This window comes from Amborella trichopoda, chromosome 4 (genome assembly GCF_054954075.1).
Source record: "Amborella trichopoda isolate Santa Cruz 75 chromosome 4, AtrichopodaSantaCruz75HAP2 v2.0, whole genome shotgun sequence".
NCBI lineage: Eukaryota > Viridiplantae > Streptophyta > Magnoliopsida > Amborellales > Amborellaceae > Amborella > Amborella trichopoda.
The window spans coordinates 53,002,913-53,026,827 of record NC_142339.1 but is presented as its reverse complement, the minus strand read 5'-3'; the positions used below and the strand labels follow the sequence as shown (position 1 = coordinate 53,026,827).

The 23,915-nt window shown below is 37.0% G+C and overlaps 1 pseudogene; it reads left to right on the top strand.

Moving 5' to 3' along the window:
- Positions 1-2,400: 2,400 nt before the first annotated feature.
- LOC148782585 (uncharacterized) lies at positions 2,401-7,820 on the top strand (annotated as a pseudogene).
- Positions 7,821-23,915: the final 16,095 nt, after the last annotated feature.

Here is a 23,915-nt window from a genome sequence, read left to right as displayed (position 1 = left end):
CACAGTGAGCACCAAAGTGTTTAGACATGAATCTAGGAAGTGAATATGAGACTCTTCTTTCCAAAAAAAAAAAGGGATTTAAATAGAGACTGTGAATAGAGACTTTAAATACATGAATCTTGGTGAGTTTTTTTGCCATATGACTTAGTTTTATACTTTTTGGATTTTTTTTAGAATGTCTCCAACTGTAAATCAATTTTATTTTAAATATACTTTTTAAAGCAGGTGTAGTTTGTATAAGGTTGAGGCCCTAAACAATGGATTTGGCCCTTTTCAATTGGCCAAATGGTATTTAGCGTAGACTAATTTGGTACTTTACGTCAACCTAAGGCCCCAATTTGTATTTCAGATCAATCTTAGGTTTGAATTTTTGCTAACACATGATAACCAATATAAAGCTTAATTTTTGCCAATGAGGGCAAAGAGAAGTATCACACATCTAAATTGATTGACCTTACGGGTGTGGCTTCTATAAAGGTTGCAACCGTAAACGAGAAGCACCTCCAAATTTTATCATGACATATAATTTACGTGTAAAAAATGATTAGGATTTTTTTAAAATCTATTTTCATCTCTAATTATAAAATTTGAAACTCCAAAAATAATTAAAATCAAGTAAATCAATAAATATCAGAAAATATTGAAAATGGACGGTCTAGATAATGTGTTGCAAGATGCAATATTTATGGGACTCAATATATATATATTTAATATTTTTACCGATAGTATTTTCACCTCAAAATTTTGAGCAAAAACTGATTTAATTATGATTTTTTTAAAAAAATTGATTTAATTTCGATTGTGTGGGGAGCTGATATATTGATATTCCCGTGCTTGCTGACCATGCCCAAGTACGAGTGAAGTGGTCTATGGTGCACATCAGTGTAAAGTATAATTCGTTTGTTTTGAGCCAGAGGCATGCACGATCACCTCCGGCCATGGACAATGGGAAAACCTATTCTGACACTCCAGACTACGCAAGATTAGTGGTCGTGGAAGTCATCATTATCCAATCTATAGTTCTTGCAGTGATTGGGTGTTTAAGGTGCTGTTGATTCGTATGAAATTTTTTTTGTAAAAATATTTTTATGTAAAAGAACTCCCGGTGTGGAATTTCTTTAAAACCAATCGGTCCATTTCTATGGTTAAGTTTTTTTTACAGTCCAAAGAATACAATATAGATCTGCAAACTATAAATTTGTGCACTTCTTTACACATTTTACAAATGGATACGGTTTCTATGAATCCATGGAAAAAGGAGTTCCCTCCTAAAAATTTATTTTTGAGATGGATTTTTGGATTCAAATTTTTAGGATATATAATATGGAGATCACGAATATGAACAAATAAATAAATTTTTTTAAAATTAAAAATTTATAAAGAAATTATTTGGACAGTTAGTTTCAATTGTTTTTAGATGGATCACCGATTTGTATATATGTTTAAGATGGATGCTTTATACTTTGAGGAACAGAATATAGAAATGCGTCTCCTAACTCATGAAACAATTTTTCTTTACAAATTTGTATTCCTCTTAGTTACTTTGCTAGTTTTGGTATACAAATGAAGGGTACTAAATCCTGTATCCCCATCCTTCTCTTTACTTGTTAGAGGGCCATGCTGGCCATCGAGCCACATCAAGTTGTGTAGAAGCCATAGGCGATACCAGCAACAACACGTTGGTAGGCCTGAGGATAAACTCGGGTCGGTTGCTCTTGGGACACATTTCGGACTATGGAACCAGCATGAGTGAGTTCACTATGTTGGGTTGCCTTGTGAACTACCTGCCCGCAAGCCACTAGGGATTCCCCAACCAGACATGCAAACCTAGGTTGTCAAAGAAGCATTTGCCTCCCCTTTATTTGTCGGAGGATGCCCTTGACCACCAGATTGACACTAGCAGGCAGATGGACGGTGCTTGATTTGCCATTGACATAAGTATTATCAAGGTGGAGGTAGGTTGACGCTCTTCATGGTGGTGAGAAGCTTGACCTATCATCGTCATAGTTTTTTTTTAATTAATTAGGATCGGCTATACAAATCTTGTACCGTCATTCAGCTCTAGATGTTTTAATCCTGGTAGATAACTCCTTATTCATCTCTTTGAGAGTCGACTTAGCATTAAAATGTACCTGGCTTAGATTAGACAGTTGCACATCCTCGACAACCTATATGTCGACTTTAGTCTGGCCACGACAGCAAGACTGGTGCTTGTGACCCAAAATTTCTGGAACATCAAACGCCCTGGCTATTTAGGATATTGCAAACTGTGCAAGGTCGACAATCATAGACTTCATAATATGCAAGCTAGGGTGCCTGACTTTCGTTCATCCTGGACTGTAGAAGCCTAGCTAGCATGGACTTATTGTCCAAGGCGTGTAAAAAATCTGCGTTACGGATATGGAGCAAGAGGTGATGCAATTGGGTTAGTCTCGGACAATGCCCTTCATTATTAATCGGACTTAGATGACATGGTTGTAATGATGAAGCATCACAGCCAGACCACACGAAAAGGCTTAGGAAGTTTTACCCTGTCTTTCAGTTTCAATGGCAGGTTTTGGGATCTACTGTACACCAGTGAGTCTGATTACATAAATCCTTATAGCAACCCATCACATTTTCTGTAGGGTGCTCTAAGAGCAAGGAAATATACAAAGGGGCGATCCCTTAACTGACTCCGAAAGTTTGATACCCCTTTTGATGCCGGACTAGGGTGATTTTGGGAACGATTAAAAATTTCTTAGATGTGGCTACATCAGTGTCGAAAAATCAGCACATAGTGCGCATATGCATGCTTGTTTCTAACAAACAACATTGACATACCAAGAAGGAACAATAAAGAGCAATATTAGAGAGCTTGAAATTAGAGCCAAATTCCGAAGTTGGACCAATGCCACGACTATATAAGATGTGCTGCTGTAGTACGGTATGCTTCACTGAGAGCACAAACATTGTTTTTGCTTGATATCAGTTTCAAAGTTCTGGTTTTTAGGTTGACAACTGATGCTTTTAGGTCCACAAATGATAAGAGACGAGAAAGAGCTAGAAAATTTTAAGGGAAAATTATAGATATGCCTAATCTATTTCATAGACATTCTAGCCTCTAATATTTTTTGTATCACACTTTAGATCTCAATATTGTTTTTTCTTGCATTCAGCTCTAGTAAAAAAGTCGACAATATTATGACTAAAATGCCCCTACATTCTCTCTTTACCCTGCCTCTCTCTAAACGTCTCTCTCCTTCTCTCTACCCGTTCTGTCTCTCTTTCTCTCTCTACCTGCTTTCTCTCTCTAATCAGAAAGCATCCAACAACTTTACCTGCCCTGTCTCTCTAACTTTCTCTCTTGAACCAAAAAGTATCCCGCAACTTCAATAGAGCTCAAAGCAAATTAACATAGAAACCGGGGGAAAGGAAATAACACTTAGAAAACCCAATCTCAAAAGAAAAACCATGATCAAAACCAATTAGGCACTCTACTATTTTACAAATTTTAGAGTTAGAAAGTCTATTGGTGAATCAGGAGGCGTTGGCTAGATAAATGGCTCCAAAAAGCCTCATAATATCCCCATTCTCATAAAGTTGCATTTGGATAAACCAAGTCGCATTGGATAAGCCCCTTTAACGATATTTTTCTGTAGTAAACGAGAAGATATTCGATACCTAGAAGGCCGCTTTTGGATGAACCCCTTTATACGCTAGTTTAACAATACAAGATTTAACATTGGTCCAAAATCCCTAGTTAGAAACCTCTATGCGCTACTAATCGGAAAAAACTAATCGGGAAAATGCAATGACGATGATAACACAGCTTCCACACTTTTAAATGAGGATATTCCACTTTTAAGGCCACAACTATGTGCCTTTAAGGTAAACTTTCGAAAATATTGGGGGTTCATAATCTAAAGGCAGTGCCATAGCCATCCCGTACATTCCTAATTGAGATTGTCTCCTTCTTAAAAAGGCCTCATTTGGGTAAGCCCCATAAATCCCCGTGTTCTTAGACAATAAAGCTTTAGCTGTGGTGCACAAAAAACCCTAGGTACAAAGACACCAATATCTGAGATCACAATATACCATACATTACTAAATTTATTATAGCTTAGGAGCTTCCTCAACATTTCATGCATTACATAATGAGAATAACCCATTCTTAATGAGATGCTCTAGGATAAGCTCCTTTTTTTTGGTGAATCAGTAGGGATATCGGGCCACTACTCGTTTATTAATAAACTAAGAATATGTTACATGAGCAATTCTTATGCAACCCTTGGCAAGGGAACACTAGCAACATCAGATAAAATGAGAGGCGTCACAAAGTCTGGGGGACGAGCATTCTGCATTGTTGCTTCATTTATAGAAACTGCTGCATTCGCTAAGGAATCAGCAATCATATTAGCCTCTCTATAAGCGTATTGGATCCTCCATTGATGATCAAATACAAGAGGTACACAGTGCAAGTCCATTGGCAAGGTAATCCCCTTCTCAAGTGCATGGAATTCAAATATGTTATTAGAATTGTTACCCAATGAAGCTGCAAATGCCGTAATGAAACCGCCTGCATCAGATAAGCCACTTATTATGCCAAATTTACACTATATAGTTGCAGGAGAGAAATAAATTCCACAAATGTGGAATGCTGGAGATAACTCCAATGAACTTGACATTTTACTCCCTAAGTATCCTAAAGGTAATAATGGTTACTCTAAAAGCCAATAATTGTAAATTAAAAGTTAATATCACATCTATCACCCACAGCCCATGAGAATCCCTTCTCAGGATCTAAGTTTCATTTATGTGGTCTATTTGGAGACCATCCAAAATGTACGTTATAGTTGCATTAGCAGCTCATGCATATGTAATCTGTGTTCCACAAATTTCCCCTCCAGATGCCACTAAAATAGCACTACTTGGATGAGTACAATAGTGATTGTCGACTTTGTATGTGGCTTTAATTTAGGAAATACTTAAATCGGGTTGCCTACAGACACACATTTTACTGCTGCATGTTTAAGAAAAGTGCAATTACATATTTATCCATGATCCAAAACTTAATACATTATTCTGAACATGCAAATATATATTCTTGATGCATAAGTTGCCAAATTGAGATCAGCATCATCATTCAAGTCTAATCCCATTGATTTAGGGTCAGCAACTACAATAAGATGTGGCAATGTTTTGCGTTGGATGTCTACCTAATGTAAACCGCCTCTTTTACCCAAGCCAGGTTAAAAGAAAGTTTAAAGTCCTCACCCTTATTAGATCAAATTGAGATATGTATAAAATCTCAACATCTAACTATTATTATTATGACTACATAGGATGAGCTGTTCCAAGCGGTCGAACTTCTGACATCTCCTTAGCTAATCATGCTCAATGCCATGATAGGAACTTATAACTTACCAAAACCAATGTTAAACTAGTTTCAAATTAACAGGTCATAAACAATTACAGCTACACAATAGACCCATAGAATGTAATTACTTTTAGCTTTTTAAGTTTTCCTGAAAATGGTCCTTAAACTAGAAATTTACAAACCATGAATGGATTGATGGATATCTAAATGAAGGCTCGAGTGATTCCTTGAACTGAAGCCTATAGGTCCATACAGTTTTTTGTAATTGCTATAAGTGAAAACCACAAATTAGAAACAAAAATAAAAACGTAAGCCCAAAGTGCACGAAGTTCCTGTAACAAGATGTCCTAAGCAACAAGGTTTAATGGAAAATTCCAGAACAAAACTTGTGATTGGGAGCTGACCCAGCCGATCTAGATTGGACTCGGCCTAGGGCCGGTCTAGATCCTGCAAAATATTGTGAAATGGCTAGCTCCCGCTATGAACCGGACTCATCAAGCCGGTTCTCTGAACGAACTGGCAGGCCAAAACCGGAACCACCTTTTATTTTTTCAATTTTCTCAATTTTTTTATTTCGCTGATCCAAACTGATTTTTCAGATGAGCGATCAGGGTCACCAATCCATTTGTTAAACTGGTATCTTCTAATATTAAACCTTGAATCAATTAAGAGCTTATCTCCTAAAAGAAGATTGAATTGATAAATCCTAGGGTTAACTCTATTTCCTTCACTATTCGACATCAGGAACGAGGGCATATAACCTTATAAAACTGTGACCTACTAGGTCAACTTGTGTTGATATTGACCCATGAAATGTTCAAGACAACTCAATAATTAGTAGAAAAGAGAATTACATATCTACTTATTTGAAACACATCCCACCCACAAAACAACAACGACATAAGTCATAGAGTAGGATTTTTTAGAGAGAGACAGAGATAGGGTCCATGCTGAATTTTTAGGGCGACCACCTTTGATTTGAGAGAGAGAGAGAGCGATATTATATGGAGAGAGAGTGTGTGTGTTTTGATAGTTTTGGGAGAGAAAGCTGTTGATGTGAGGAAAGAGAATGGAGGGCTCAGAAGCCCAGGGCTCGAAAGCTTGCTCTGATTTTAATGGAGGAGGCTACATTTTTTCAGAGATGAATCAGCAAGGTCAATGCTGCCGCCGTATATGACCACTGAATTAGGCTCATATAACAACAACAGTGAAGGAGGGCTCGTGATTCCATGGAATTCAGTTGTGGCGTGGCGTATGCCTTCTCCTCCACTAGTGGTCCCCAGTTTCAACCCCACTGTGGACCCGGCGGTCCACTTTGCCGTTCAGGCGAGGGATCACGAGAGGCATTTGGCTTGTATGGGAGGAGGGGGTTTGACTAAAAGGCTCTCCATCTATTAAGGACTGGGCTCTTCTTCATCTTCAAAGGGATGACTATCATGTCTGTTTTTAGCTCTCGAGATCTCTCAATTTTACAAATGGTGATTTGACCGTCATCAAACCTAACAATTATTGTTCCCCTCTCCCCTCCCCTCCCCTCCCCTCCCCTTGAACGCCACCCACCACTAAGACCACTTTGGCTTCTTTCAATCGCCTTCGACTTCAAACACAGGAAACCATGAAATCCCCCCACTTTAAGCCCTTTGCAACTCTCCTCCCCCTCTTCTTCCTTACCTCTTTCCATTACCTCTCTCTCTGTGCCTCGGATTCATTCGTCTATGGCAGTTGCTCTCAAATAAAATTCGACCCCACTTCTTCTTATCAGTCCTGTCTCAACTCCATCATGGCCTCTGCTGCAAACTCTGCTTCTCTCTCTACATACAACAACTTCACAATCAACCACTCAGTCTACGGCCTCTACCAATGCCAAAACAACCTCCCCTTGTCCTAGTGCTTTAATTGCATTCAGAATTCCATCAACCAACTTTACGCCATCTGCCCGAACTCACGCGGAGGAACCATTCAACTCCAGGACTGCTTCCTGAAATACGACAACATAAACTTTATCGGTGTTCTCGATACGAGCCTCATATACACGAGGTGCAGCCCTGAATTCAGTAGTGATAGTAGGTTTTATGAGAGGAGAGAGGAGGTTTTTGCTGAACTTCAACAAGTGGGGTTCGAACGGGTTTGGTGTGGGCTCGAGTGGCACCATTCAGGGTGTGGCTCAGTGCATCGGGGACCTCGAGCCCAGTGATTGTAGCGCCTGCTTGACTCAGGCAGTGGGTCGCTTGAGGAGCCTCTGTGCATTTTCGGTCTTGGGGGAGGTCTTCATGGGGAAGTGTTATGTGAGACATTCGTCTGATGGGCTAGCCCTGTTTTTTCTTTTTTTTTTTTCTATTATTTTTTGAATTTGTTTTTTTGGTATTTCCACCCTGGATATGTAGGCTTGTAACTGATAAACCCGCTGGTTCAACCAGACGGTCAAAAAAGGGTTATAAAAAGAAACATATAAAAAAATATCTATTAAAATCTGTCAAGTATATTTAAAAAATAATTAAACAAAGCATTTGAAAATTAATGAAAAAAAATAGATTTTAAAGAATCTATTTATACCTAGAAATATTTTTAAAATTTTATAGAAAAATAAAAATTATAAAAATAAGTATTAATGCGCTAAACAATTTATAATCTTTGACATAATGCTGAAAAATATTAAAAAAAATCTTAAAAACAAAATCTCTTATTTTTTGAAATTTTATATAATTTTTTTTAAAAATACCATGCCCGTCGGTTCCAATCTAATCGGGCCGTTGCCGATTAGATGGCACAATTTTTCCTTCATGGTGGGAGTATTAATACTTTGACGTTGTTATTGGTTAGGGATAGAAACGATGATAAAAATAGGGGTTCTTGATGGGATTTATATGAAATGTACTACCAGTATCACGGGTGTGAATTCTAGCGACGGAGCCGTTTCACACACATGTTTTGGGTGGGAATATCAGTCAATTTCAGTGGTTGACGTTCCAGTGGCTGCAGCTTTGAAAAGCAGGTAATTATTTTTAAAAATAGGTAGACTGTGTTAAGTTAGTACGGATTTTACTCTACACTCAGTGTAAGCTGTACTTTCATAGATGTAATTTAGGATTTTGCCAAAAAAGGCAAATATATAAGGAAAATTGTTGTGTATGCTGTATTTTTATAGATGTGATTTAGAATTTTGCCAAAAAAAGCAAATAAAGACAATGAAAATTGTTTCATGTGGAGTATGTCGTCTAGAGGTATAAAGCATCCATTTTAAAGATGGACGTAAATAGGTGCTCCATTTGATAACAAGTGTAACTAACTGTTTAAATGTTTTTTAAAATATAATTATTATTTTTAGTTTTATTTTTTATTTTTTTTCATATTCATGTTTTTCATAGTAAAGATTATATATTCTTTAAAAATTAAGTATCAAATTATATTTAAGAAGTATATTTATTTCCAAGCCCGCATAGAAACCATGCTATGTAGATAATGCATCACCTCAAAGGTTACAAAAAATTAAAGTTCTAGTATTACAAAAACCCCCCTTGACCGAGCTTTCTTTACAACCTACCCCAATCAATTTTGTTGATCACAATTTTGACAAAAAAACAAATTTTTCTAGTAAATACCCCCAGTCAAAGTTATAGTTTTTAAGACTAAAATGCCCTCTCCCTCTTCTAACGCCGACTACATAATTTTTTCCATAACACACAAAAAGGCGGTTCAGGAGTATAAATAAGCTGTCCGGCAATATCCCAAAGCGGTTTGGCACCGCCAAAGAATGGTCCAACAATAGGCCCATGCGATCCGGTACTGCCAAAGAGCGGTCCGACAATAGGCCCAAAGTATAGTCCATCAATGTCCCCACTAGGTCCAGCAATGTCTACACTATTTTTTAAGCTTTTAATTTTATAATTAGAGAGGAAAATATATTTTAAAGTTATCACAAAAATTTCCAGTAATGAAACAACATTGTTGGACACTATTTGAACGTGAACTTTACTTTGATTGTTTAGAGTCTCGGCTCTATACAAATCTCACCCTATAAAAATTGCATCCTTAAGGAAATACGTGTCTGGTCCGTGTTAAGCATAGTTAGCAAATCGTTTGTTATTCGGCGATGTTTTCAAAAAATCGGTGTTTTTATGTAAAATGTTTTAAATGATGACTTTGAAAAAGTCGGGAAAAAATCGTATAGTTTTCATAAAAACGTCTAAAACGCGTTTTTTCATAATACGATTTATATCAGGCCAAAAAATCGTATCTTTTTTTACCCTTACCTATAATATTTTTTTGAAATATACATATATATATATATTTATTTATTTATATTCCTGCTTTTTGTATAGCAGCCATTGCTATTTTCATGCTTTTGAAAAAAATATATTATTTTAAAACAAACCTAAAATAGAAATTTTTATCCCTTGTTCTTCAAAGCCAGTTGCAGATTGAAGGTATGATTTTTTTTTTTTTAAAAAAAAAAAACTTTAAAAAATAGATGCAGCTCTCAGTTGTTTTTATGGAAAATCATTGTATAAATGAAATACTGTTTATAACAAATCATTTTGTAAAGAAAATCATTGTGTAAAGAAAATCATATACATGAAGATTTATGTGATTATTTGCGATAATTTTTTTTTATGAAAATACTGTTTATGGCACAAATTAGAGCTCAAAACATAGTCTTTCACTGATGACAGGAATTAGAGCTCAAAACATAGTCTTTTACTGATAAATGAGAAGCATAGAGTGTGACTAAGGACCAAGTAATCAATATTTTGAACTGTAAACTTACAGGAGCAAGCAATTGTACATACAAGATTACTTCCCCAAACCTAATCCTTCAACTCTGCTTCTTGTTTCCCCAAGAAAATGAAAAACTCTCTTCCTTTTATCTCTCTAAAAACCAGTTAGGGCCTCTTCACAAACTCTGCACAAATTTAGGGCTTTCTCTCAAACAACATCCCAAATCAAAGAGAAAAACCATCTTCAAACTATGTCAAATAAGTATCCCATTTTCCTTTTCTCTCTCTAAAAATCAGTTAAGGTATCTTCCATTAGGGTTTGTGAAGCTTCTTCCTTCTTCTCTCTATAAACCCTAATGGTAGGGTTTGTGAAGCTTCTTCATTCTTCTCTCAGTAAACCCTAAAGTCAGGGTTTGTGAAGCTTCTTCCTTCTTCTCTCTATAAACCCTAATGGCAGGGTTTGTGAAGCTTCTTCTTTCTTCTCTCTATAAACCCTAATGGGTGCCCAGTCCTATTTTCTTCTCTTCATTCTTACTTCTTCCTTATTCTCTCTCTACACCGTAAACAGAGAGATGTAAAACCCAAATTTGCACGAGCCTCTTTTCAATTAAAGAAATTTATAAAATTTAACTATAGTTATGGAGTGACCATAGTCACCATACTACAGTTCAATCATTGTAATGAGAAAACAAAAATCGTGTTTTTTTATCTGCTATGTAGGTGTAATGTTTAATAATAAATTTATATAAGTATATTTGTCACCATAACATAGTTAAAATATTTAATGAATAAATTTATATAGTATATTTGTTTTTGGTATATGATAAATAGGTGTGATATTTCTTAAAGTATTCAATGGGTAGATTTATATGGTACATTTTTTTGGGTATATACTAGTTAATTATATATTTAATATTGGATGATTGTATAAGAGTCACGAGGCATCTATATTAATTGACTTAATTATATTAGTCTAATAATGTTTTTATGGATGAATTAGTTATTGATGGCAGTGACATAATTTTTATTTTTTAGAATTTAAAAATTTCTAAACTTATCCTAATTTTTTATGCCGATTTTTTGAGCCTAATCCTTTATATTAGCAATATCTTTATATCAAGTATTTTTGCCGATCCGTATTTTCTACTTGATTTTTTCATCTGATTTTTTAAAATAAAAATGATTTGTTTCCGATTTTATAACGAGCCGATTTATTGATAATCCCTTACTTGCTAACTATGGTGTTAAGTGAGATATTGGGAAATTTGGAAAAAGTTGGGGGCAAAATGATGGTTTTAATTTTAAAATTTATTATACATGCTTTTCTGTCCTCAAATGAATATGAAATTCTCGCTCTTTTCAACCTTCTGTTTTTAAGTTTTTGCATCCTTTAAAGCCCTTGAATCTCATCTTATTCTCTTTTTGAACAGTTTTTTGCAGTTGGGGGCGATTTCAGTTGGGGGCGATTTCACAAACCCACAATCGGGGAATGTCTCCATAAATGACGATTTCAATTAAAAATTTCATGATCTTTGATTTTCTATCCCCAAATGTGTTAGAGTTGGTGATAGTCAAAATCACCAAACCTATATTTTATTTAAATGTTAAAGGTATTATGATAAAAAGAAAATGGGGTTTTTTGAGAAACAAGAAAGTGATCTATATATAAGAAGGCCAAAGAATGACACAATATTTATCCCTTTGAAGATCACCCATTTGGGGGGTTATGAGAAAAAAATCTCCAATATGGAGATGAGTCTCTAAGAGAGAGACATGATCTCTGAAATAGAGGTGGTATTCTCATGAGTTTTGAGTTGGTTAAAGGTTCACTTTTAGAGAGAGAAAGTTTCTCGATTGCTCTCAATGTTATTTCTCCTGTAGCAGTTATGTGGTGGGAAATAAGATATTGATTGATGATGTTGCTCGATCACGAGAGCAAGTTTAGAAGGGAAAATCGGTAATGTTTTTTTTTTCTAGTTGTCGAGACCGTGGATGCAGCTCTATAGGATTAACCACATAAATCATGTGTTGTTGTGGTGTGTGTGTGGGTGTTTTTATTTATTTACTTTATTATTATTATTACAATATTTCTTTTACTTGATTTATAATTATATTTATCTGCTTCGCATTTAGCCAGTCACGTATACGATCTTGGGTGGGATCCCGGTATTAGGGATTCCTGGTTCTGCAAGCTAGGGATTCCCGAGAACCCCACATTTCATATTAGAGCACAAGGTGTATACGGGGCTAAGGTTTGCATTAAGGAAAATGATGAATATTGGAGTCTGATGGATACATGGTTTGAGGTGGAGAAATATGAAGGCAAAGTGTTTGTGAAAATTTCACAACGGAAGCAAGGGAAAAAGAATCAACAAATCTATTCAATGAAGGTTAGCAAGATGAATTTGGTGATTTTGCTATAAGGAGGAAATTGTTAGGCTTTTATAATAGTCAAAATTACCACACCTATATTTTATTTAAATATTAAAGGTATTATGGTAAAAAGAAAATAGGCTTGCGTTGGAAGCAATAAAGTGATTTTTATATAAGAGGGCCAAAGAAGGCATAATACTCATCCTTTTGACTGTCACCCGTTTTGGGGGTTTATGTGAATAAATCTCCAATAGGGAGATGAGTCTCTAAGAGTGAGAGCTTAGAAACATGGCCTCTGAGATGGAGGCGGTATTCCCATGAGTTTTGAGTTGGTTAAAGTTTAGGGAGAAAGTTTCTCGGTTGCTCTCTATGTCATTTTTTCAGGTAGTAGTTACATGGTGGGAAATAAGATATTAATTGACGATGTTGCTCTATCGGGAGAGCAAGTTTAAAAAGGAAGATCGGTAATAGCTTTTTTTTACTGATATTTAGAGATATGTATATCTCTTGTATCCAAAACTGTAATCTTCATTGTGATAGTAGATTTCTAGTTGTCGAGGTCGTGGATGTAGCTCTACAAGGTGAACCACATAAATTATGTGTTGTTGTGGTGTGATTTTTTTATGTTTGTTTTATTTATTTTACTTGATTTATAGTTGTATTTATCTACTTTACATTTAGCCAATCATGTATATGATCTTGGGTGGAATCTTGGTATTTGGGGTTCTCGGTTCAGCAAGCTAGGGTTCCCGATAACCCTATAAATGAACATGAAATTCTCAATATTTCCAACCTTCTATTTTTAAGTTCCGCAAACTTAAATTCTCAATCTTTCCAACCTTCTATTGTTAAGTTCCGCAAACTTAAATTCTCAATCTTTCCAACCTTCTATTGTTAAGTTCCGCAAACTTAAATTCTCAATCTTTCCAACCTTCTATTTTTAAGTTCCGCAAACTTTCAAGCCCTTGACTTTCATGTTATTATCTCTTTCAACAGTGTTTTTGTACAACTTTTTTGTTCCCCAAAGGAAAAGAGTAGCCTTTTACCAATGGAAAGATAGAGAGAGAAAGAGAAGCAAATTTTAATGTTTGAAGTTACAAATGAAAATTTAGAGAGAAAAAAAGAAAAAGAAGAAGCTAATTTTATTGTTGTAAGAGGAAATGCCCTTTATTTTCGTTTTTGGGATACATGAATGAATATTTCAGAATCATTTTTCTTTTTGTATTAACATGGAAACTTCGCCTTGTCTTTCGTGTTGTTGTTTTTTTTTAATGTGCAGGCTCATCTAATGACAAGAAGGGCGCTCATCTGAGGCCGAGAAGGCTAGTAAGACTTTAGCCATTATAAGTGGATCATCTGCTGAGGTCGTCTTAATCAGTGTGTTCCTCGCGCTCTCAAGACGTGCGTTCAGCAAAGTTCAGCCTCTCTGTCTCTCTATCTCTCCCTCTTTCTGGCAATATTTTTGCCCCTCTACTAGGGTTGGCAATGGTCTGGGCGGTCTGGCTAGACCTGGTTAGCCCGGTCCTACAAAAGTAGGGCTTGGGCTACCATTTATGATTTGAGGGTCAGGCTAGAGCTATTGTTGGTCCAGTTCGGCCAAGCCTGCCTTTTTTTTTTCATTTTTTTCCTTTTTTTTTCATGTTCTCTTTTTTTTTTTTGTCAGCCTGGCCATTAGGGGATAAGGGCCAAAGCTAGCCCACCCGTTGCCACCTTTATTTTATTTTTATTTTTTGTTTAAAAATCTCCAAGTCCATCATCTCATTATTAACCATTACATTTGTGAAAGAAAATTAGGATGTAAGCTTTAACAATATGGTATATTATATGTTATCTAAACCGTTCAAGATTTGTATCATTTTTCGAGTTTTAAATTTCGATGTTGGATATTGATTTTAAAGACATCATCGAGAATTCTAACGCCTGAGGTGCTTTCCGAATGAGGACTAATCTGACCTTACAGAAACTGCATCCTTCAAGAAACACAGGTGTGGGGAACGTGTTAAGTGAGATGGTGGGGAATTCTAAAAAAGTTGGGAGCAATTTCACAGACTGAAAATCCGGGAATGTCTCCCTAAATGACGATTTCAATTTTAAAATTTATGATCCTTGCTTTTCTATCCTCAAATGAACATGAAATTCTCGATCCTTTCAACCTTTTGTTTTCAAGTTCTTTGCATTATTTAAGGCCCTTGAATCTCGTCTTATTATCTTTTTGAACAGTATTTTTGCACTACTTGAGTTGGGGACGATTTCACAAACTCACAATCAGGGAATGTCTCCAGAAATGGCGATTTCAATTTCAAAATTTTATGATCCTTGTTTTTCTATCCTCAAATGATAAATGAAATTCTCAATCTTTTCAACTTTTTTAAACTTTCAGGCCCTTGAATCTCATGTCATTCTCCTATTCAGCAGTTCTTTTTGTACAACTTTCTGGCTCCCCAAAATAAATGATACAACTTTCTCGCTCCCCAAAAGAAATGAGTAGCCTTTTACCAATAGAAAGATAGAGAAGCTAATTTTAATGTGTTGAAGTTACAAATGAAAATTTAAAGAGAGAAAGTAAAGCTAATTTTAATGTTGTCGGTATAAAAGGCCGTTTGTTTTCCTTCGATTTTCCGAGTGATCCGTCAAAACACTGGCGGCCAAAAGAAGTTAGAAACTCAAGAATGCGTTTTTGGGATAATATGAGTGAATATTTTTGAATCATTCTTATTTTCGTATTAACATGGAAACTTCTTCGCCTTGTATTTCGTGTTGTTGTTTTTTTTGAATATGTACAGGCTCATCATCTAATGACGAGACAGATAAAACTCTGGACACTGAGATTCGATTATTAACTGGGGTTGCCTTGCTCATTACAGTAACGGTCAGCCTCTCTCTCTCTCTCTCAATAATCTCTCTCTCTAAAATTTGGCCAATATCTTCGCCTCTATTGGGGTTGGCAATGGGCTGGGCAGCCTACTTGGCCCTGCCTTGAAAAAGTAGGGCCTAGGTAACCTTTTGTAATTTTAAGAAAAGTACTCTTAATGAACCGCACCATGTGAAAAATCAATTGGTGAAAAATCAATAAAGGCTTATAACATTCACAGCTATTGTGCATTCATATCAATATAAACAAGCAACAGAAATTACACAATATCAAAACAAGAACATTGAATAAAAATCCAGTAAGGTGATGTCGAAATGAAGCGAGACTTTACTTACTGATGTGGGAAGATTACAAGGTGAAATCGAGCTAAAGTTATTAGTTTCCAAGAGTCATTTCTTACTCTAAACTGAACAAAAAAATAAGGCTCCAAGAACATCAAAAAATGAGTTATCTTTAACACCTTCTCTCACTAAAACATGACAGACAGCAAACCCACAATGGAGTTCAAGTCTTTTTGCTCACTTTCTCTCTCTAAAACAGAGCATACTAAGCCCTCAAGAGAAAACCAAATTGCAGCCCCAATCTCTCTATCTTTTTCTCATTTTAAAAAAAGTGTTTTAATCCCTTCAAAAGAGTAAAGTTCCTACAACACCACAACCATTGGATTAGATGTAATCTAATTGCCCAAAATAAAAGAGAGAAAAATTAAATAAAATTCCCATATGTATGATTTGTTTTCACACATGTAACATATTATTGGTCCCCATATGATGCAATTGGATGTTCAAGAAAAAATTGAACTCTGAGGGAAACCTTGGGGGTAGATTATAATGAAACCTCTTTATCTAGTTGCTAAATTCCCATTCATTAGGATTTTGATCGTCATAGCAGCCCACTTTTACTTTGAGCTCCACCAAATGGATGTAAAGATAACCTTTCTAAATGGTACATAAAATTTCAAGAGACCTTATTTATAATAGATTTTATCTTTAGTCAAGAGGATTATTGCATTTATGTTAAGGCAAGTGAGAGTGATATGGTATTTATCTCATTGTATGTAGATGATATATTAAATGTCAGTGGCTCGATGACTCTAGTAAAAGAGACTAAGGATTTCATTTTGTTGCGACACTTCAATATGAAAGACTTAGGGAAAGTATCATATGTGTTAGGCACGAAGATAACAAGAGACAAGCAAAATAAGACCATTCAACTTTCCCAAAGAACCTATTGCAAGAGGGTGTTGGGAAAATTTGAAATGGACAAATATAGGCCATATCTACCCCTATAGACAAGTAAACTAAGTTGTGCCTACAAATGTGCCCGAGTGATAAATATGAGGTTCAGAGGAAAGCCATAGAGAGAGTACCCTATCGCAACGCAGTGGAGTCACTCATCTACACCATGTCAAGTAAAAGATCAGACTTGTCATTTCCTATGAGTGTGATTAACCATTTCAAATGCAATCTTGGATTGGAACATTAAAAAGCAGTTAAGAGAGTACTCATATATTTGAGAGGGATTACGGATTATGCGCTTACATATGGAGGTGGATCGGATCTAGTCATATATGAGTACTCAGATGTTGATTACCAAGGAGACCCTAATGACATGAAGTCGACATCTGCTTATATATTTAAGCTTGGTGGTGAGGCAGTTTCTTAGAAGTCCAAGAAGCAAGGCATGGTAGCCCTATCCACCTTGGAATAAAGAAGTTCCTTAATCAAGGAGGCTGTATAGATAAAGAAGGATATGAGTTTTTGTGTGTGAGAAGTTTCTTAATCCACTCATATCTTCATACCAAGGAGGGTGTATGGATAAAGAAATTTTTTTAGTCAACTCATGTTTGAGCCTGTGAGTTATTTGTATGTGAGAATCTTGTGCGATAACCAATATGTAGTCCATGTGACTAAGGAGCAACGATTTCACAAGAAATCAATGCACACTATTACCACATCCAGAATGAGGTCAGACACCGCGAGATAGAGGTCACGTATCTTCCCACAATGGCCATGCTTACAGACCCATTAACCAAGGGGTTGGTGCCGAATGTGTTCACCAAATATATACATGGGATGTGGCTGAGAGAAAGTGAAGAAGAGAGATTGTAAGGCTTTCAAAGACCCAGTGGGAGATGTTGGGGTTATATGATCATTTAAATGCCTTACGAGAGCATGTATTGACAACATTATAGTAAAATGTTGGCCCCAATGGGAGTGTGGTCCACACTTTGGACTATGAGGCATTGCTAATGTCGATACTCACCTGAGTTTTGACTAGCTATGACTCAAGGTGATGTCTAAAACCCGTAGTCAGAGGCATTGTATGAGGACAATCGACAAGGGTTTTATTGTAGGGTTATCTCTTGATGAGGTCGGAGTTGCGCCTAAGACAGATATGTCAGGGGATTAGATGTGAACCATGTGTGTGATAGTTGGCAAGAGAGGACATGAGCTTAAACCCTCAGCATTACTTTCGCCTGACATGCACACTAGATAGCCGTCCAGGAAGCGAGCTTTTGAATAAGGGTGTATGATGTGTACATATGTGGAAGATGACTCTCTACAATACTGAATTGCGTTGGAATGACCCATGAAGCATAATGCTAAAATGGGGCCTAGACGACCTATATTCCATGGACTAGGATCGTATCTCATTCATTTATTGGCTGACTTTGATAGTGTTGTAGGGTATTTTTGATATACTTGTTTCCCCAGTACGAATAACAGAGGAGACCGTATTCACAAAATAGGCACACTTTTCTAGTCATCGAAAACCCATTTTTCGATGACCTACAAAAATGGAAGTGATCAAATGGACACCAAATTGGGGGATTTTCGTTGCCACACAATGTAGTGCTCTGATACCACTTGTTGTGCGTGGAAGCTCTAAACCTGATGAGTTGATTTTTTGACAAATAAAGTATGATAAATAAAACATGAAACACATACAACAAGAATATAAAGATTTACGTACTTCACTCCAAAAGGGCTACATCCACGGGCACGAAATACTGAAATCCACTATACTAATGAAGGTTACATCAAAGATTTTGGAACAAACCTCGACAAAAACATAGTCAAAGAAACACTTTAAACCTGCTCTCCCAAATGGCATCATGCCGATCTCTCATCTCTATTCCATAACTAGACCACTATCTAGGAAGAGAACAACTTTGATAGCAAACAAGACTTTATCTCACTAAAACGGGAAATAATCCAAATTGGGTATATGAGGTTATATTTCCCTCTTTCTCTAGATTAGCCACCATTTCCATATGATGACCCAAATTGGGCACACCTTCTCTCTCTAAAAATAGCCTTTTATATAGAAAAAAAAGACTCACAAAAAAGGCTCACCTTCTTTTATAGGAAACTAATTTTTATCTCTTTAAATATGGGTCATCAAGTTCATCCTAATCCAAATAGAACTTATCCCAATAACGAACTCTTAAATAATATCTAATTGTTTAATAGCAAGTCCACATAATAAGGAAATATCTCAATCCCACATAATATGAGAATATATCAATCCCACATAATATGGGTTAATCTCAATTAATCTCATAAAATATGGGATTTTCTTATATGGGTGATTTTGGACAGCACAAAATCCAACACACAACGACTTCTCCTTCGATTTGTGATGAAAAAGAAGACTAGAAACGTGACGAGGTATGTTAGATGGACGATCAAGTTTATGAGTTTTGGCCGGATGTTTGCAACCAAAGTCAAAAGTTCGCTTAAGCCTCCTATACCAAAACAATTGCCTTGCGACAATCTACGCTTCTATAGTGTTAGATTGCTGTGAATGTCACTTGAACGTGCCTAAAATGGACTGGAACTATAGGAGAGGCAAAAAGGCCTACTTGGACAGATGGTTTTGTCATTTCCACATTTCTAGTTAAGGTCAAAATGGTCATTTATCCTAAAAAACGAAATTCACTTTTAATTCATTTTAATTATACTTTTAGTTAAGTAGGTTTACGTTTGAGCATCCACACTGGATGGCTCTATGTAAGCCCAAGGGCTTCATTTTTGTAAAGCGGTTGGCAAGTTAACAATTGTGAGCAATACAATAGTGAAATCAATTCAATTGTGCCCAACTAAGGGAAGAGAGACAAATCTTTTGCTTGTGAGAGTATAACCTTGGACCACCAAAACCTCAACCATAGACCATAGACCACCTTAACCCTAGACCATAGTCTACTCTATCCATACCACCTTAGCCCTAGACCATAGTCCATTATACCCATACCACCTTAGCTATAGACCATATAGTCCACTCTATCATAGATTACCTTACCCCTAGACCATAATCTATTCTACCCATACCACCTTAACCCTATACCATAGACTACTATACCCAAACACCTTAACCAAGCTTTAGCGTACATCATACCCCTTGAACCCAAAACCTTAACCCCTCTTCCTTGCAAGGAACGCTCAAGGAGCACCAAGACCGAATCTAACCCTCGGACTCGAGCTGTCGGCTTGCCATCTAGGTACTTGACCCAACTTTCTCTCTTTCTCTTCTTCTGTTTTCTTTCTCTCTCGCTCCGCTCCTCTTGGGACAACAGCTAGGCCGCTACCCCTCTCTCCCTCTTGTTATCTCTCTCTCTCTCGTCCTCTCTCTTCTTCTCTTCTCTCTGTCTTCTCTTCTCTTCTCTCTCTTTCTCTTCCTCTCTATCTTCTCTCTCTCCTTCTCCTTTCTCTTCCTCTCTTTTTTCTTTCTCTCTCTCTTGCTTCTCTCTCTCTCTCTTGCTGTCTTTCCTACTGAGACAATAGCTAGGTCGTTGACCCCCTCCATTTCTCTCTCTCCCTCTCTCTGTCTCTCTTCCCTCTCTCCCTCTCCATTTCTCACTCGAGCAGTGGCTAGACTGCTGCCCCACTCCCCCCCTCTCTCTCTCTCTCTTTCCCTTTGTTTCTCTTTCCTCTCTCTATATGCTTCCTCTCTTCTCTCGCTCACTCTCTTGTTCTCTTTCTCTCCCCTCTCATTTCTTTCTCTCTTTACCCCTTACTTCTCCCCCATTCTCTCACCTCTCCCTCCTATCTCTCACCCCCTCACTTCTTGTCCATCTCCCCTTTACTCTACCCCTTCCTCTTCGTTCTTTATCTCTCTTCTCTCATTCAAACCTCTCTTAGGAGACACTTCTGAGGCATTCTTCATCCGGTTTAAAACTTGGTGTCCAATGACCTTGTGAATCCTACGGTGTATCTGGGCCTCGTGCTCGGTACCTTTTATGTTGCCTCTGGTAATACCTCCTAGGGGAGGTGACATCAAGAGGTTGTCCAACCATTGAGTGGTCTCTCTCTCTCTCTCTCTCTCTCTCTCTCTCTCTTCTTCTTTATCTTCTTCTTCTTTCCTCTCTTCTATTCATCTCTTCTCCCACTTTTGTTACTCTTCACGAGGTTCTGTGTGGACCTTCTTCCGGATTAAAATCCGATGTCCAACATCCTTTTGATTTCTCAGGAGTACCTTCCCTTTTTTCATTCTCTCTTTTTCTTCATTTCTCATCTTTCTTCCCCCCTTTAATTACTATTCATGACGTTCTGAGTCGTCCTTCGTACGGATTAAAATCTGGCATCCAGCGAATTTGTAATTCCTTGAGATTACCTCCCTTCTTCTCTCTCTTTGTACACTACTTTTTTCACTTCTTACCGCTCTTTATTCACTCAAGTCACTCTTAGGAGGCTCTTCCGAGACATCATTCGTCTGGTTTAAAACCCAGTGTCCAGCGACCTTGTGAATCCTTCGGGGTATTTGGGCCTCGTGCACAATACTCTTTTTGTTGCCTCGGGCAATAGCTCTTAGGGGAGGTGACGTTAGGAGGCTGTCCAATTTTTGAGTGACCTCTTCCTATCCTTCTCTCTCAGCTACTTTCGTTTACCTCTAAACTCCATCTCTTCTTCTTCTCATCCTTGACTTCTCGAATCCTTAACCCTTTAACCTTAGGAGAAACCTTTAAACCTCAAATCCTCTCCAAAACCTCCAAACTCTCTCAAATTCTCATATAAAGGTGAGCCAAGGGATGTCATCTCTAGCCATCAGATAAGTGGGTGCGTGAACAAAGTGTAACCAAAGGAAGCCAGAGCTAGACCGAGCCGAGAGGTCGGGGGGCTGTCCGAAGTGATCTAAGAGGGCTCAACGCCAAAGCGAGGTTATCTCGTGCTTCTTTTCTTTTATTGGTTCAAACCGCACTCACCCCACTGCTCGACCTTTATCCTAGTGGGCACTGGGGTCACCCTCACACGCACAAACGCGTGAATCCACAAGGGGGTGTGGGGGATGACACACACCTTTTTTTTTATTTCGTCTTCTCTCTAGAACCAAAGGAAAAAGGGCATGACAGTTTCTAAGAAAAGGGCTTTTCCGTCCTGTGAAAATCCAGGGCCGACCAGATAATCCAATTATGAACCCTTATGAAGGGCTGTGGGTCATGAGAACTATTTGGCTAGTTTGAGAATGTGCAGTAAGATACGATTAATAGAAATGATGGAGTCTTTAGTTTGTTATCCTAACTCTATGAATCCAATTCCCATCAAATCTTCTTGAATATGTTTCAATATATTTTAATTATTTTTTAGATAATCAAAATAATTTTTTTGACCTCTCTACTTATTTTATTTTATTAAATATGATTTTAAATAGAGAAAGATCAATTTATGAATTTATTTTAATCAGAAGAAAAATATGAATTATTTTATGGCATCATAAAATTTATTTTATTATCTGAAAAATTAGTTTTAATAAATTGGGGGCCCATTGGATTTTATTGGGCCTACCAATTAGTCGGGCTTGGGGCCATGGGGTGGGGCACCCTATCTCTTATTCTTTCCTAAATTGTGTGATGGTAATCAAGCCACATATTAATTTGAGAATTTTAGGAGAGTGTGGCATAGAGATTTTAGTTGATTTGAAAAAGGAAAAGTGTAAGAATTAATGGATATTGATTTAGTATTTTTTCTATATAATATTTGATGGAATAAAGTTATGAAAACCAACCTCATTCTTTTAATCATGATGGCTGATCTAATGAATGAACATATACGATCTCTTCACCAAATAAGTCTCCAAGATCAAAGGTTAAGATTAAGTCTCATAATGATGACAAAACCCCTAACCCTAGAAGCCCTAGTCTTTATTCTATATATACACGCTATAGGGGTTCATTCTTAAAAGCATTTGATAACTTAATCTCACTCTCTCTCTTTGAGCCTAAGGAGTGGCACACCCCTCTCTGATCTCTCTCTTGAAGATTAGGGTTTTAGAAAAGATAAGAAACCCTAAGGAGTGGCACGCCAAGCTACAAAGTAGCTCATAGGCACTAGCCTCATTCTTATGTGTTGAGCCTTGGTCTAGTTAATCACATATCATGCTCTCAACAGGTATTTCCTACCCAAGTTTTGAGACAAATTCTTGAAGCTAGATCCCATGCGTCATTGTTGGAAGAGACTAGGTATAGGGTGTACGAAATCCTTGGGGTAACTTGAGGCAAGGTGTACTGTATTTATCTATTTCATGCTTTATTGATTCCACTGCATCTTTTATGTAATTTTCAAATTTATGTTATAAATGTAATTATTATTTTAATGACAAGCAAGTGAGAGTCCTTGGTATTTTATTCGGTAAATATATAGTATTTGGACACTTGTGAGTGATTCGGGTGGCAATACACAAGAAAAGATGAAAAAGTTTTAATCGGCATTGAGTTGTCCATCATATAGTCCACCTTTCAATTCCTTCACCTCCTGCAGGGCAAAAGGGAGCGAAAGGTTTGGGGGTTTATTAAATCCCCAAAACAGGAAAAACGACCTCTTTCACAGCTTTTCTTCATCATATCAATTAAAACAAAAAAAAAAAATGGCAAAATTGTTTTTGATATTGAGGTAGCCGCAGGAGCTAATGAGGAAAGGCCTAACACCAAAACCCAAAAACGTAAAAGTTTCGTACATCGAGGAGGATGTGACCGAGGAAGGAGGACATATGGAGGAACCCAAGTCTGAGATTGGTGATCATGATGCACATGGAGACTGTTGGTGTGTTTGTGAATATGATGTCTTCTAAGTTCTATTGTTTTCTATATAGTTAGTTTCAAGTTTCAAGTTTCTACTTTCTTATATCTTCTATGACCTATCTGGGGTTAGTGGGTACAAACAGTTGATACTTGTAGAGTGAATGAATAGCTTAACTATTTAGTATCACATAAACCTATTTTTGTGACCTCCATATTTTTTCCATCCATCAACCTATTTTTGAGATTTTTGAGATTTTTTTTTTATATTTCTTGACCACATTGAGGTGATGCACCTGCATTTGGACCTCATCACCCCCCTGGATAGTATGGGGACTGCATCCCGCATTTTAAAACACACACACACATGCGCATGACACAAATTCACACACACAACACACGCGAGCGCACTCCCACACACACCCCGTAAGAACCTATCCGCTTGTGTATATATAAATTGCTCTCTTCTGTAAAAATATGGCTCATTCTAATCTGTTGGAAACAATCCCTCACTCAAGATATCTGGAAGTATTTTGACCACAACAAATGATCAAAAGCACAAATTTTCAATTAAAACAGATA